The sequence below is a fragment of the Vombatus ursinus genome, unplaced genomic scaffold (assembly GCF_900497805.2).
Source record: "Vombatus ursinus unplaced genomic scaffold, bare-nosed wombat genome assembly UNPS02014832.1, whole genome shotgun sequence".
Classification (NCBI taxonomy): domain Eukaryota; kingdom Metazoa; phylum Chordata; class Mammalia; order Diprotodontia; family Vombatidae; genus Vombatus; species Vombatus ursinus.
In genome coordinates this window covers 53,694,755-53,708,766 of record NW_020954610.1, presented here as the reverse complement: position 1 = coordinate 53,708,766, position 14,012 = coordinate 53,694,755, and positions in this window count along the sequence as shown.

Genomic DNA, 14,012 nt, shown 5'->3' with positions numbered 1-14,012 from the left:
AGAGCTCTGACCTTGGAGTCAGGAGGACCTGAGTTCAAATCCAGCCTCGGATACTTACTAGCTGTGTGACTGTGGACAAGTCACTTAACCCTGATTGCCTCAGCAAAAAGTAAAAAGAAATGAAATTATTTTTCTTTTTGTCTAGAAAGACCTGTGGATTCATTAGTGTGGGTCAAACTCCTACTATGGAGACTCCTTTCAAAGCTCAGGTTGCCAAATTGTGTATAATTTATAGTTTTAGAGAGTTACCTGGAGCCCTGAAAAGCTAAGCAACTTAACCTACTTGGGCCGCTAGTAAGTGTCAGAAGCGAGATTTCAATCCAGGTCGTCCTGCTTCTGCCCTCTATCCACTATATCATCCTGCCTCCTAAAAGTATTCCCAGATTATTCTCTGCCTCCGCACTTTGAGGATATTTTTTTAAAAATCAGAGTATAAATCTCTTTGTAGATTTAACTGTTTTCTATTGAGCTAAGTTACCTTTTTACAGTTATACAAAGCAAAGATCTGTAAATAAACAGATTCCAGGTGAATGAATGGAAAAACATTTGGGAATGCAAAAGTACTGAGCATACAAACAGAAGAGCTGAACCAGTCCTTGCTTTCAAGTACTTCAAATTCTGGTTGAGGAAACAACTCATGTGAGTTTTAGCTGCAAGTCAGATGGAAAGGTCCCATGGTCCTTAGGGTGTAGGAACAAAGCAGATGGTAATGCATCATCTTTAATCCCATTTCCATTGATTAAAACATATCCTTTCCTGATGCTGAACCATTTGGCAGTGCCAAGGATTTTAGTGGTAAAAATTTTCTTTTCCAGAGTCTCCTGTAGTTGTGGCCAGGGATAAGGAAGAATCTTAGCAGTAGTGTCAAACTCAAATAGAAATGAAGGCCCTAGACTGTACATAATGATTCTTCTGAGCCATATAGTAACTTAAAAAACCAGATATGAACATTATCTATAGTGTACTGGTTTTTGTTGTTGTTCAGTTCTTTCAGTTGCATCTGACTCTCCATGACCCTGTTTTGGGGTTTTCCTGGCAAAGAGACTAAAGTGGTTTGTCATTTCCTTCTCCAGCTTGTTTAACAGAGCCACCTAGCTACACTATTGTATAGTCTATTGTATTTTTATTAATTGATACTTATTGCTTCATTGTTGACATCAAATTATTAATAATAATTGATATAAATAATGACTAATGATTTTTAGTATATGTTTTATTAATATTTCTGAATTATATTTTATTGTGATGCTGCTGCATTTGGGAAAGCTGTTTGACACCTGTGGTCTGCAGCACCTGCAGAAAGTTATTAGACTGAAATTTTCATTATTATAGAGAGAGACAACATATATAGGGAAGTGATAGTGGTGGGACAGAAGGTGAATATTTTGGTTTCTAAAATTCCAGAGATGATGGTTGGGGCCATAGGAGGATAGATCAGTGCTAAAGATTCTACCATTGTGCCTTTCTTCATGCTGAACTTTTTTTTTCCTCTTGAGACTAGATCTATGATTCTATTGATACAGGGAACTTCTTCTACTAGTTCTGCAACTTAAGGTCTCAGAGTTTCACTTGAAATTTATCACACTCTCTCTTTAGACCAGTTATTCCTGTCTACATTATTTCCTCCACTAGATTACAAGTTACTTAAAGAGAATTCGTATCTATATTTGTCATATCTATATTTGCTTCTCTGCCACCTAGTACTGTAGTGCCAGATAATAAATGCTTAATATTTGTTAAATTAGCTCACTAAGTTTTGTAAGTGGGAGCAACAGTACTCGTTCACCAATTAAAGAAGGATATGGGATAGGGAGAAAGAAAGGTCCGAAGTGACTCCTGTTGTGAGCCTGGGTGTCATCAACAGAAATAGAGAAGTTAGGAAGAGGATCACGTTTTTTGGGGAGATATTAAAAAAATCTGTTTTGGACATGCTGGTGTCAAATTCATCCCCTTCCCTACCCTTGTAGTCACTACTACCCTGGTTTAGGGCCTCATCCCCTCTTGATTGGTTTACTGTAAGGACCTCCTAATTGGTTTGCTGGGCTCTAGTCTCTCACTTCACCAATCCATCTTCCACAAACTAATATACCTGATCCACAATTTAACCTTTTCATTTCCCTGTTTGCAAAGCTACTGTGCTTCTATCTTGCCACTACATGAAGTATAAACTTTGTTAGACTTTACAATCTGACCTTAGCCTACCTTTCCAGGCTTATTGTACATTGTTTTCTTTTACTTATTCTATGTTCCAGCCAAACTGGTCTGCTTACTGTTGTTCCCTCATGCAAAACATTACGTGTCTATTTTCCATGCCTCTTCACAGGCTTTCCGTCATTCCCTCCTCACCTCTGCCTCATCGAACGCTTGTCTTCCTTCAAGGCTTTGGTTAAGGTACCACATTCAATAGGAAGTCCCTTGTTGCTAGCACCTTTCCTCTGTGCCCCTCCCCCCCAAAATTATTTCATGTATTTTAATTTTCTTTCTTTAAAATTATTTTTGAATTGTGTATTGCTGTCTTATGTTTTGACTTCACTTTGATTTCTGAATATATCTGTCCCTACTCTCCCATCTGATGAGCCATCTCTTGTGACAAAGAATTTTTTTTCAAATCAGTTAAGCAAAGCCAATGCATCAACTGAGTTTGGCAGTCTATGCAATATCTCCCATTCATAGTCTCCTTACTCTGAAAAGAAGGGAGTGAGGTGTACTTTCTCATCTTTTTTTTTTTCTGGGGCCATGCTTTGTCATCATAATTTTTTTATTTCATTAATTATCCCCACTCCTCCAAGAGAATTTAAACTCCTTGAGAATGGGACAATTGGCACATTATAGGTGTTTATGAAATGCTAGTTGAATTAATAAATTAAAGATGCCAGCAGCATACATAGATAAAGATATCCAGCAAACAATTGGAAATGTAGAACTGGAGCTATTGGGAGAGGTAGATATTTAAGATCACAGTATCAAGAGCTACAAGGGTCCTTAGAGATTATCTAATTCAAACTCCCCACTTTACAGGTGAGGAAACTGAGATCTAGAGAAACTGAATACCTTGAAATTCCAGTAGTTGTTCAGCATGGAAGTGAGTATGAACTCCTGGAAAAGAATCACAGAACCAAGGGAGAGCATATATAGAGAGAAGAAGCCCAAGGAGAGAACCCATGTTTAAGGTTCCTAGTAACACACAGAGAAGGCATCAGATTCCTCAGCTTTAAAATATAGATAACAAAACCTCCTTTGCCTTACAAGATTATTATGAAAATAAAATGACATGTATCTGAGGGCATTTTGGTTTTCTTTCAAATTTATTTTATTTTTCATTTAATTGAGCTGAGAATCTGGGAAACTTACATCTGTCTCCTTTAAACTTTCCAAAACACTTTCACGTGCACTAAATCTTGTGAAGCAAAGAAGATACATTGATTTATCTTCACTTTACAGAAAGAGAATTGAACAATGTTGTAAAATTCTAAAATCATGGTATGATTTTAGGGCCAAAAGACTGCTATTAAAATCCTAGCTCTGCCCTTTACTAGCTGTGTAATTTGGGGCAAGTTGATAAATGTATTAATTTATAAATTGAGGGGGTTGGATTGGACTTTGTCTTCCAGCTAGTTGTTAATTTATGATAGTAGGAAATATTAGTATTGCAATTTCTAGAAAATTTCCTCAAAGTAAGGATAGTAGATTGAATAATGTATCTTACAAGTATATTTTGGTTCCATAAAGAAAGTTATTCTTTGTATTTTTATGGTTCAAAGCCTTTAAACAAAGTTAATTATCTCTTTGTTTAAATAAATAAAACTCCTTAAATTTAAGAGAGGCCGGGCCAATGAGCCCAGTCCTTATGAGCATGTGCAGAGTATTTGGCTGATGCAATCCCAATGTGGACTTTGGAGCATGGACAGTCATTCTGTAACTGATTGTGGTCTGCTGGCCATGTGACAAAGAAGATCCTTTTTTGATAGTCTATGTAGCTAGAACTGAGAGTACATTTGAAAGGCACTAGTTGATCAGAACCTCTTCCTTCTCTTGTTCTGGCTGGGTGGTGTTGTAGGGTCTTTTGAATGAACATGCCCATAAGAATTGAGGTCATTGACCAGTCCCTCATTGAACAAATTTAACAAGCATTTTTAAAGTGCATGTAGTGCATGTGACAGGAGACTAGACTACCTTCAGTCTAGTAAGAGAGATAAGCTACATATTCAAATAAGGACTATGCAAAACAGGCACAAGTTAAGTGTTATAAGAGCTCACATTTTGGAAAAGTCATTGAGAATGGGAGAGGGGCAGAAGAACCTAGATATGTGTGAAAATTGTCACAACTTTTATAAATTGGAAGATAAGCTCTTCAAACTGTAGGCTAAACATGGGCTTGATTTCAATTCCTGGCAAAATTGGAGAATATATGATTTTGTTTTTAAAAATGTTATTGATATCTTTTGTTTTTATATCACTTTCATTTGCAAATCTATCCATTCACTCTACTGGCTTCTCATCCATTCCTTGTAACAAAGAATTTAAAAAAGAGAGAAAAAGCCCAAAATATTTCAACAAAATTAAGCTATACATCAATGAGTTTTGACAATGTATGCAATATGACAATGTTCTGCAGCCTTAGTTCCCCATCCCTGCCAAGATTAGAGAGCAGTGCATTTAGAATGCTGTTAAAGGGAAAGCTTGTAAGTTCTTAGAATGGGAAGCATTGATTACAAAGAACCAGTGTGGGCTCATCATGAGCAGGTTATGCCAGAATAACCTCATTTCCTTTTTTAACAATAGTTACTAGATTGATATATCGGGGAAATGCCAGATATGTGGTACAGCTACATTTTAGTTAGGCATCTGAAAACGTCTTTCACAATTATGGACGATATGGAAAGATAAAGTCTTGATAATAACCTAGCTATGTTGATTCAGAATTGACTGAAAAATAAAATCCAAAGAATTTTGACTAATAGATCAATGTAAATTTGGAAGGGGGCAGCTAGGTAGTGTAGTGGATAGAGCACTGGAGGCAGAAAGACCGGAGTTCAAATTTGGCCTCAGACACTTACTAGCTATGTCACCCTGGGCAAATCACTTAACCCTGTTTGCCTCAGTTTCCTCATCTGTAAAATGAGCTGGAGAAGAAAATGGCAAACCACTTCAATAACTTTGCCAAGAAAACCTCAAATGGTATCATAAAGAGTTGGACATGGTTGAAACACCACAATAAAAACATAACAACAAACTTGGAAAGAGAGCTCTAGTATCGTGCTATAGAATGTCGTTCTTGCTGCTATTGTGGTCAACACTTTCGTCAGTAACACCTGCCTTCTAGAGTTGGTGTGGTCAAATGAGATAATATTTATAAAGTTCTCTGCAAACCTTCAAGTGCTATATAAATGTTAGTTATTATTATTATTAATGATAATAACCTTGAATTTCTAGTTCAAAACTATAGTTCACTGTATGCTTGCTTACGTTCTTAAACATAGAGGTTGATTGGGTAGTGTGTCCAAAATAATTTATAATCCTCTATTACAATATCATTTCAGTACTCAAGCGGTGAAGTTACATAAAATATAGGTAGCCCAGTGAAAGGGCAGCTAGGGGTGCAGAGGATAGAACACTGGGCCTGGAGTCAGGAAGACTTGAGTTCGAATCTGGCCTCAGATATTTACTAGCTGTGTGACCCTGGGCACTTTGGAATTAGCTGTGAGACACTGGAGACACTGGCAAAGGATTGTAAAGCATGGCGTGCTGGCATCAAAGAAGGTGCTATATTCAACGAGCAATGCAGAATTGCAATAGCTCAGAAGAAATGTGAGATGCAAAAATTTAGAGACATCTCCACTTCAAATGTTCATATGGACTATTTGTGCCCAACCTATGATAGAGCCTTCTGAGCTTATATTAGTTTAATTTGCCACAGTCAGACATACTGTACCTTGACTCCAACATAGTGATGTCATTTTGGTCCTCTTTGAGAACAAAGGACAATAACCAATCAACTGGCTGACCAACCTTGGGCAAGTCACTTAACCCTCTTTGCCTTGGTTTCCTCATCTGTAAAATGTATCTTTGCCAAGAAAACCCCAAATGAGGTCACAAAGAGTCAGACGTGACTGAATGACAAAGCCCAGTGAAAACAGATCTCATTCAATCCAGCGTATTTTTGAAGAGATTTTCATTAAATATATTTCTTACTCTATGCTGTAGGTATCATGAAAAGAAAAAAAAGTTACATAGAAGAAATTCCATAAAGTCCTCTCCAACTAGAGATGGAAGCCCTAGACCTCAGATGGGAATTCATGATCTAGTTTTCCATTAACGATAAAGCACACTCAAAGAAAGGAAAGAGCAATTCATTTCCAAAATGGTTAGAACAGTGTGACAGTGGAAAAAGCACTTGTTTTACAGTCAGAAGATGTGGGTTCAAATCCTGACTTTGCTACTTGCTACCTGTGTGAACTTGAACAAATCACTTAATTTGAATTCTCCAGCCTTCAGTTTTGTCCAAGTCCTTATGTTATAGACATAAAGCTTCTAGGATGGAGGAAGCACTGATGATAATGAAGACAGTAGCAGATAATAGGAAACCTGTATTTTTCTTTCCATCCATAATTCAGACTCTTCAGAGGTGATTCAAACCCAGGTCTTCTGTTTTTAAATCCTGTATCCTTTCTGCTGCACCATACTGCCTTCTAAAATTGAAGATAGGAGGAAGAAAGAAACAAATATTAAGTGCTCTTCCCTTTTCTTTATCCCATTCGAATTTTGTTAAGAGATTTTAAAGTCTGTTAATCTGAATTAATTGAAAATGTATATCACAATCTTCCCCTGATTTAAAATCATTTAAGTAAAAAGTTCTGCATATTGTTCTAACATTTTGAAAAAATACTATAGGCACATAGGGTCAGATTATTCCTCCCACTCCCTTCTCCAGCAGAGGGCTCTTTTGCTCTGAACCCAGGTCTGCAGTACAACTGGATTCAATCCTGTCAGATCCTGGGATCTTCTCTAATGAGAAGATAGATTCAGTCTTTGGATCATTAAACCCTCACTCTGTTGCCTTAAGGACAAATTATCTCAAAATGGGGTTTTATAAAGGTACTAAATGTAAAACATGAATCAGGTATGGGATAAATATTTATTTCCTATACACAAAAGAAATGCTAAATGTAGAACATGCATACAGGAGAGTTAAGAACCCCATAGTCCAAGCTGGAAGCAGTCTCTTTTTTCTTAATAAGTACACTGAGTCATTTGTTCTTCTGGCTCTGTCACACCCAAAAGATGAGTCACCATCTCCTTGGAGTCCCCAGAAGCTTACAATGGGAACTGGAAACTTCAGATGCATGCTTTTGTGATTGGCCCTTACAGGTAAATTCAATCTAGGCTACGCTAATATGGAATGTTCTAGGGACAGAAAATTCAATAAAAAGTGGAAGGTGCCAAGCAGGATAAGGGGGCTTGCCTGAAGCAGAGACTGATGTATAAAAAAGGACTAGGTATAGAAGACTAGAGGGGTTTTCTGGACCAACATGAGTAAGGTCAAGGTCTCCCACTGTATACAGGGCCATCTCCTGTCATCCTGATCTGTGTCTTGCCACTGGACCCAGATAGCACTAGAGGAGAGAGTGAGGCTGGTGACTTTGCACAGCCCTGCCTCACTTAAATCCAATTCACTTTCAAGTGATGACATCACCTTCCCGATGTCATGGTCCTCTTTGAGAATGAAAGACAAAAAGCAATGAACAATTCATCACCAAGAGGATGGAATTTGCTGAACTACACCATGGGAGTCAAATACTTTAACTACTTTTTTACCTTACACCTTGTCCTGACCCTCATTCAGAAACTATAGAGTTTAGTGAATTCTTTTGCATTCTAGTCCTATCTTCTTCCTTTATTCTTCAATCCATTGACCTCAACACTGTCCCAGGGTTTCTGAACTTGCCCAACTCTTTAATTGAATAAAAATATCTATCTGAGTTTGCTTGCCTTGATCGCAAATATTGCTAGATATAGCTCCCATGCTTGTGCTCCATCCCCATTTCATACTCCCTTTCATGGCATAAAGATTCAAATACTCAAATACTTAATACTCAGGGTACAGTTCCCCATCACCATAGTAATGACAGGGCAATGGATGTATGAACTTTCTTTAAGTAAATTGGTTCATGTGGTAGCTTGCCTAGAAGCTGGAATGCCTGATAATTCAAAGTCTCTTTGAAATGCTGGAGAATTCCTATTCCTTTTTGATCATACTGACCACATTGATTAGTTGGACCTTGGGTAGGTCATTTAAAACACTTTGATCTGTATTTCCCCACCTATCAAAAAGGGATAATAATATCTGTTTTGCATACCTCACAAGTTGTGAGGAGTAATAGCAAAAACTCACATTTACATACCATTATCCCCACAACAGCTCTTTAAGGTAGGTTATTTAAACACCATTATCCCCATTTTACAGATGAGGGAACTGAGATTCTGAGAGCTTGAGTCCAAGGTATAGACAGCAAATGACAGAATCTGGGATCACACCTGGGTCTTCTGACTTCAAGCCCAGGGATCTTTCTACTACTACATTACCTTTATCAAATGATATGGGGAAGTACCTTTGTAAACTCTGAAGCATTATGCTAATATAACTGTAATAATGCTGGCAAACATTTATATAGTGCTTTAAGATTTGCAAAGATCTTTGCACGTTTTTTTTTTAATCCTCACAATAACCTTCTGAGATTGGTGGTATTTTTATCCCCATTTTACAGATTAGGAAATTGAGACTGAGAGATGTTTATTTTTATTTTAGGTTTTTAAAATATACAGTTTTAAATTATCATTATTATTATTAAGGGGCTAAGAACTGGACATCAACTCAAAAACTATTCCTACAGTTGTTTTTTTCCCCCCAGAGTTGTATCTATAGTTGCTTCTATTTTTATTTATCCAATCATAGTTTTACAGGCTATGGTTGAGTCAGGTTCATTATCTTTAGTACTGTCTCTAAGCTGCAAAAAAAAAAAAAGGTGACTTCGGGCCAAAGTTTGAAAACATCTGTATTGTGAATTGGCTCTTCTTTAGGATGAACATTTTAATTAATGTTTGATTAGATCACCTGTGGAGGAAGGCCTATTTCATAATGAAGGAAATGGCTCCAATTTTCCTTTTTGAATAATGTCAAAAGTATGATATATGCAATTAGATGAGGAAGAAAGAAGGGTTAGTGGTTAGAGCAATATACTAAGAATAGGATTCCTGATTTCTATTCTTAGCCTGGCCACTAATTTATCATGTGGCACAAACATGTCACCTGCTACTCAGTTTCCTGCTTCTGACTTTTTTGTCTGTCATCTCTGAAGACACTGTTTTCATAATCATAAAATAGGACTTTTTTTTTTATACCTTGAATATCCTTGATTAGCAGCGTAGCAGGTCTGGCATTCAGAAGACAATCACATCAATCTCCAGTTGGACTGATCCCCTTTTCGCTTAGGCTTTATGGATATCATTTTAATGATATCCTTTGCCTCATAGACTTTGGAAAAAGATTGCTAATTTTAAAAAATCCTTTAATTTCCTTACATGTTTAATGTTCTATCACACTAAGAAATGTTAAAGTTGTTCTGATGACTTACTTATTTGAAAAACAAAACAAAATAAAACCTGATTGTTTCTGTGCTTTAGTCATCAATCAAAAAATAATTTCATTATGACAATACAGATCACTTCCTTGTTTGTCCCAAAACAAAATCCATTTAAGGTACTGAAACTTATTTTGCTTTGTCAACTTAATGAAATAGATATCTGGGTTTTGTTTGTTTGTTTGTTTTGTTTTTGTTCTTTTTTTCAATTGAACGTTTCCCTCAAACATCACTAATTTCTTCAATATACGACCATGGTGAAATCTGCAGTCTTTTGATCAATTAAAATCTGTTTCCTCATTTGATTAAGAATAGATGCGCTTAACTCTAAATTCCTTGCTATTGGTCCAAAGCTACTTTGTTGCCTATGAAGCTATACTTGCTGGGTCATAATTAATGTCCATCTATAGTGTTTATATCTACACATATACTCCATTCTCCTTAAATGGATAGCAATTCTTCATTTAATCTTGAATAGCTCACAAAATCATGAATGACTAGTATGCTGTCCAAAGCTCAATGGTGTTTTTTCTGCACTCAGAGAGCACTGTTTTCCTTTCAAAGGAGATCAAATAAAGGTCCCATTGTGAATTTTCAATTCGCCAAGTGAACAAAGATATGCAGGGAATTTGTCACATGCCAAACATTACTACCTACTAAAAACTATGGAATTGCTCATTGAATTCTTAGGGGTCAGTGAATGCAAAGACAAGCCATTTTGGGCAAAGGTTGATGGGAAGACTGTCCAACAATTCAGGACAGTTTCTTCTCATCGTTACATCATCGTGGCCTGGAGTTGACTCTGGATTCTCAAAGGCTATGACAGTGGAACACATCCTCTGGTAGGTCTTACCAAGCTGGAAAGGCTTGGGGTGCCAGGTCCAGTGATGGTTTATGAACTGAAGACCAGCATAGCTAGGGGAAAGGGGTTTCATTACTAGGAGATTAGCCCCCAGGTGATACAATTTTTTTTTCCAAAGCAATTTTTGAAACTATCTACTAATGTGGGGAAATATTATCTTCCTCAGTGGGGGAAAAATAGATATTTTAATGCTTAGTCAACTTCAATAGGTCCTTCACAGGTACCTTCATGCAGAAAGAGAACTGAACTTGTCATCAGAAGACCTGGATTGAAGTCCTAGTTCTGTCACTTATTAGTCCTGTGATCTTGACTAAGTCACTTTCTTAGCCTCAGTTTCCTCATCTGTAAAATGGGAAGAAACAAAACAAGTACTTATTAAGTACCTACTTTGAGTCTTTACAAATTGTTCTAAGTGCTTTACAAATATCTTATTTAATCCTCACAACAACCCTAAGAGGCAGGTATTGTTATTATTTCCATTTTATAGTTGAGGAAATTGAAGAAAACAGTGTTTAACTGACTTGTGCAGGGTCACACAGTCAGTCTGAGGCTGGATTTGATTTCAGGTCTTTCTGACTCTAGACGCAGTGTGTTTTCTATAGTGCTACTTAGCTGACCCTATGATGTGGATGATAGTGATAGCAAAACCTACTTCATCCTGGGAGGTGAGGCTCAAATTACAAAATGCATGTATTTTGTAACTTGAAAGCACAATATGAATCTGAACTATTATTGTCACTCTCCCCTAATAATATCTTCCTATTACCTTTTCCTTCTTTACTGAAGTTGAAATTTTGTACTTGTACAAATAGTTCTCTGATGAAATACTGAAAAAACTTTTTTTTTCTTACATCTTCATGTATCTAGAATGGCAACTCCTCCTTTGGTCACTTACCTTCTTTTTCAGTTTCTTCCTACTCAGTCCAGACTGAATTTATTTCAGTCTTCCTAGTTGAGAGCTGCTTAATGAGTGGTTTTGTTTTGTTTTGTTTTGTTTTTTAAAAGGAACATAGTTCAAATTCCAACATAGTGAACTTCAGGGGACTGTCCAGATGCTTTTGTTTGTTGTCCTGGAATTCTTCTCTTAAAAAATGAGATGGAGGAGAGAGAGTGTGTGGCAGAGCAGATCACTCAGGAGTTAGGAAGACCTGAGCTTAAAGTCCTTCTATTGATACAGACTGGCAGTGACCTCTAAGATGTTAAAACAGTTAGCCAACTGCATGGGTAGAAAAGGCATTTCTTTACTGGGAGTTCCTTGCACTAATAAGATCACTAACTGAAGAAAAGGAGTTAGGAAATGCATTTGTTATAATGGGATGAGGCCAGAGAACCATTGCTTGTTAAGATGTGCCTCAATTTAAGGAAAATTAATATATGCAAATCCATATTTGCAAAGCCAGGAAAATTAGCGGTGATTAGTTGTATTACAAACACTCTTCATTTTATAAAAACAATTTATGTTAGAATTCCTTTAAACAACAAGTTCTCTTGTTGCATTCAAAATGTAATTTGGTTTTCAGAACTGCATTTTTTAAGGAGTTACTGACTACAGAGCAAAATTGCTTTTTTGTCCAATTTTCCAGCATCAAGTGGAGGTGGCAGATATTATTAGACAACTAATACATATTCAAGTTGGGTAATATGGGTGCTTTGTGGATCTATACAAGTCTTTTTGTGGGGTGACAACAGAGGATGTGTCATGTTTGTGCTAACTATGGAGTTAACATGACTTGCAAAGTGTCAATTTGAAGATTGTTTCTAAGCTGTTCACAGTTAGGGTGCCCAATCTTTTGGAAGGAATATATATATTTTTCAATTTACCAGAGCTTTGGCGGGGATGAGGGGTGGGGAGGTGGGGGGGGGCTGGGGGGTCGGGAGGGGAAACCCAACCATAGCTCTACTGTCAGTGATGAAAGGGGTACTATTGACAATCAAGTCCCTAGCAGATCAAGAAAGGGGGCCATTTTTACAGTCTGCTCCCCTTCCAGTTCAGAATCTTGAAAAGGCTCAGAGAGATAGGATTGGCTGTGGAGAGAGAGAGAGCTATAGGTATCTATTAGGGTAAAGCTTTGGGATATCCAGTTGGATCCTGTTCAAATGGGTGGGGACCCATGGATCAAGGGATGTATTTCTCATTTGCATTCTAGAATGAAAAAGGAAAATCTTTAAATATCATTCTGTACCTGTTAGCTGAAAAGTGCTTAATTACACATTACCCTCCTTCATACTTTCTATGCCTGCCAAAGTGACCTACTAGCTGTTTTCCTATATTCTCATTGCATTTCCTGCCTTCTAGCTTTTGTACAGGCTGTTCTCCATGCCTGGAGTGCTGTCCCCACTTCTTGAAATCCCTGTCTCCCTTCAAGGCTAAGCATAAGTGTTGCCTTCATTCAGAGGCCATTTTTGACCCACTCAACCCCCAGCTGTTAGTGTCCCCTCTATCATGGTGTATTTATTTTGTATATATCTTATATTTACTTATATATGAATAGGACCTGCCTCACTTATAAATGTGAGGCTGACTAGCAAAAGGCAGACTTTTAATAAACACTTGTTGATTGATTGATTGATTTAGGGACAAAGTTACTAAGTGTTAGGAAGTAACACTATAGGCACCTACTTTTCAGGCTGAATTAATCCAGGATCTGTGCTACATCTATTTTAATAAAAGAAAACAAACCCTCTAATCTGTGTGTCCTAAACATTTGGCATTTTACTTGGATCATAGGAGCATAGGTGGATTTTAGGAGCCATTAACTTCAATCCCCTCATTTTATAGGTCAGGAAAACTGAGACACAAAGAATTTTAAGTCATTGGCCTAGGGTCACACAGCTAGTATTTGTCTGATACAGGATTTGAATGCATATCTTATAGACTTTAAATCCAGTTCTCTATCCTAGGCTTTATGGTGTTTACACAAATTTCTCAAATGGTTGAAATGCATTTAATTACAGAATAATAGTTTATATTCATTAGTGAATCATCTTTTTTTTTTTTGTTAGAGCATAGAACTGGCAGTCAGTGTCTCAAGGTTTAGCCTTAACACTATCACTGTAGTAGATATTACTGAGCCTTTTTTTGGTAGAAGTAAATAATTTAATAACTTTGGTAGAAGTAAATAATTTAATAATATGTCAGTGAAAGATTCCCAGTCATAAAATATTAGAACTTGAAGGGACTTTAGCGATCATCTAGTTGAAACTCCTTGTTTTACAAATAAGGAACTTGAAACCTTGGAAGTAAAGTAACGTGACCAAGTTCGAATAATGAGTAGACAGTAGGCAAAACAAATGTATGTCCAAACTTAGCCAGTCTGAGCAAATTATGGATACTCACTAGATTAGTCAGGAGAGGAAACAAAGCATGGTATAACCAAGTACAAGGAGTACTGCATAGTTTAGGCAATTTAATTTTCAAACAATCCTTGACATTACCTGGTCAACCCCATATATTTTGTATGATTGAATAGACTTGAGAAATATGAGTTCTCCAAACTTCTTTCTGGTAATGT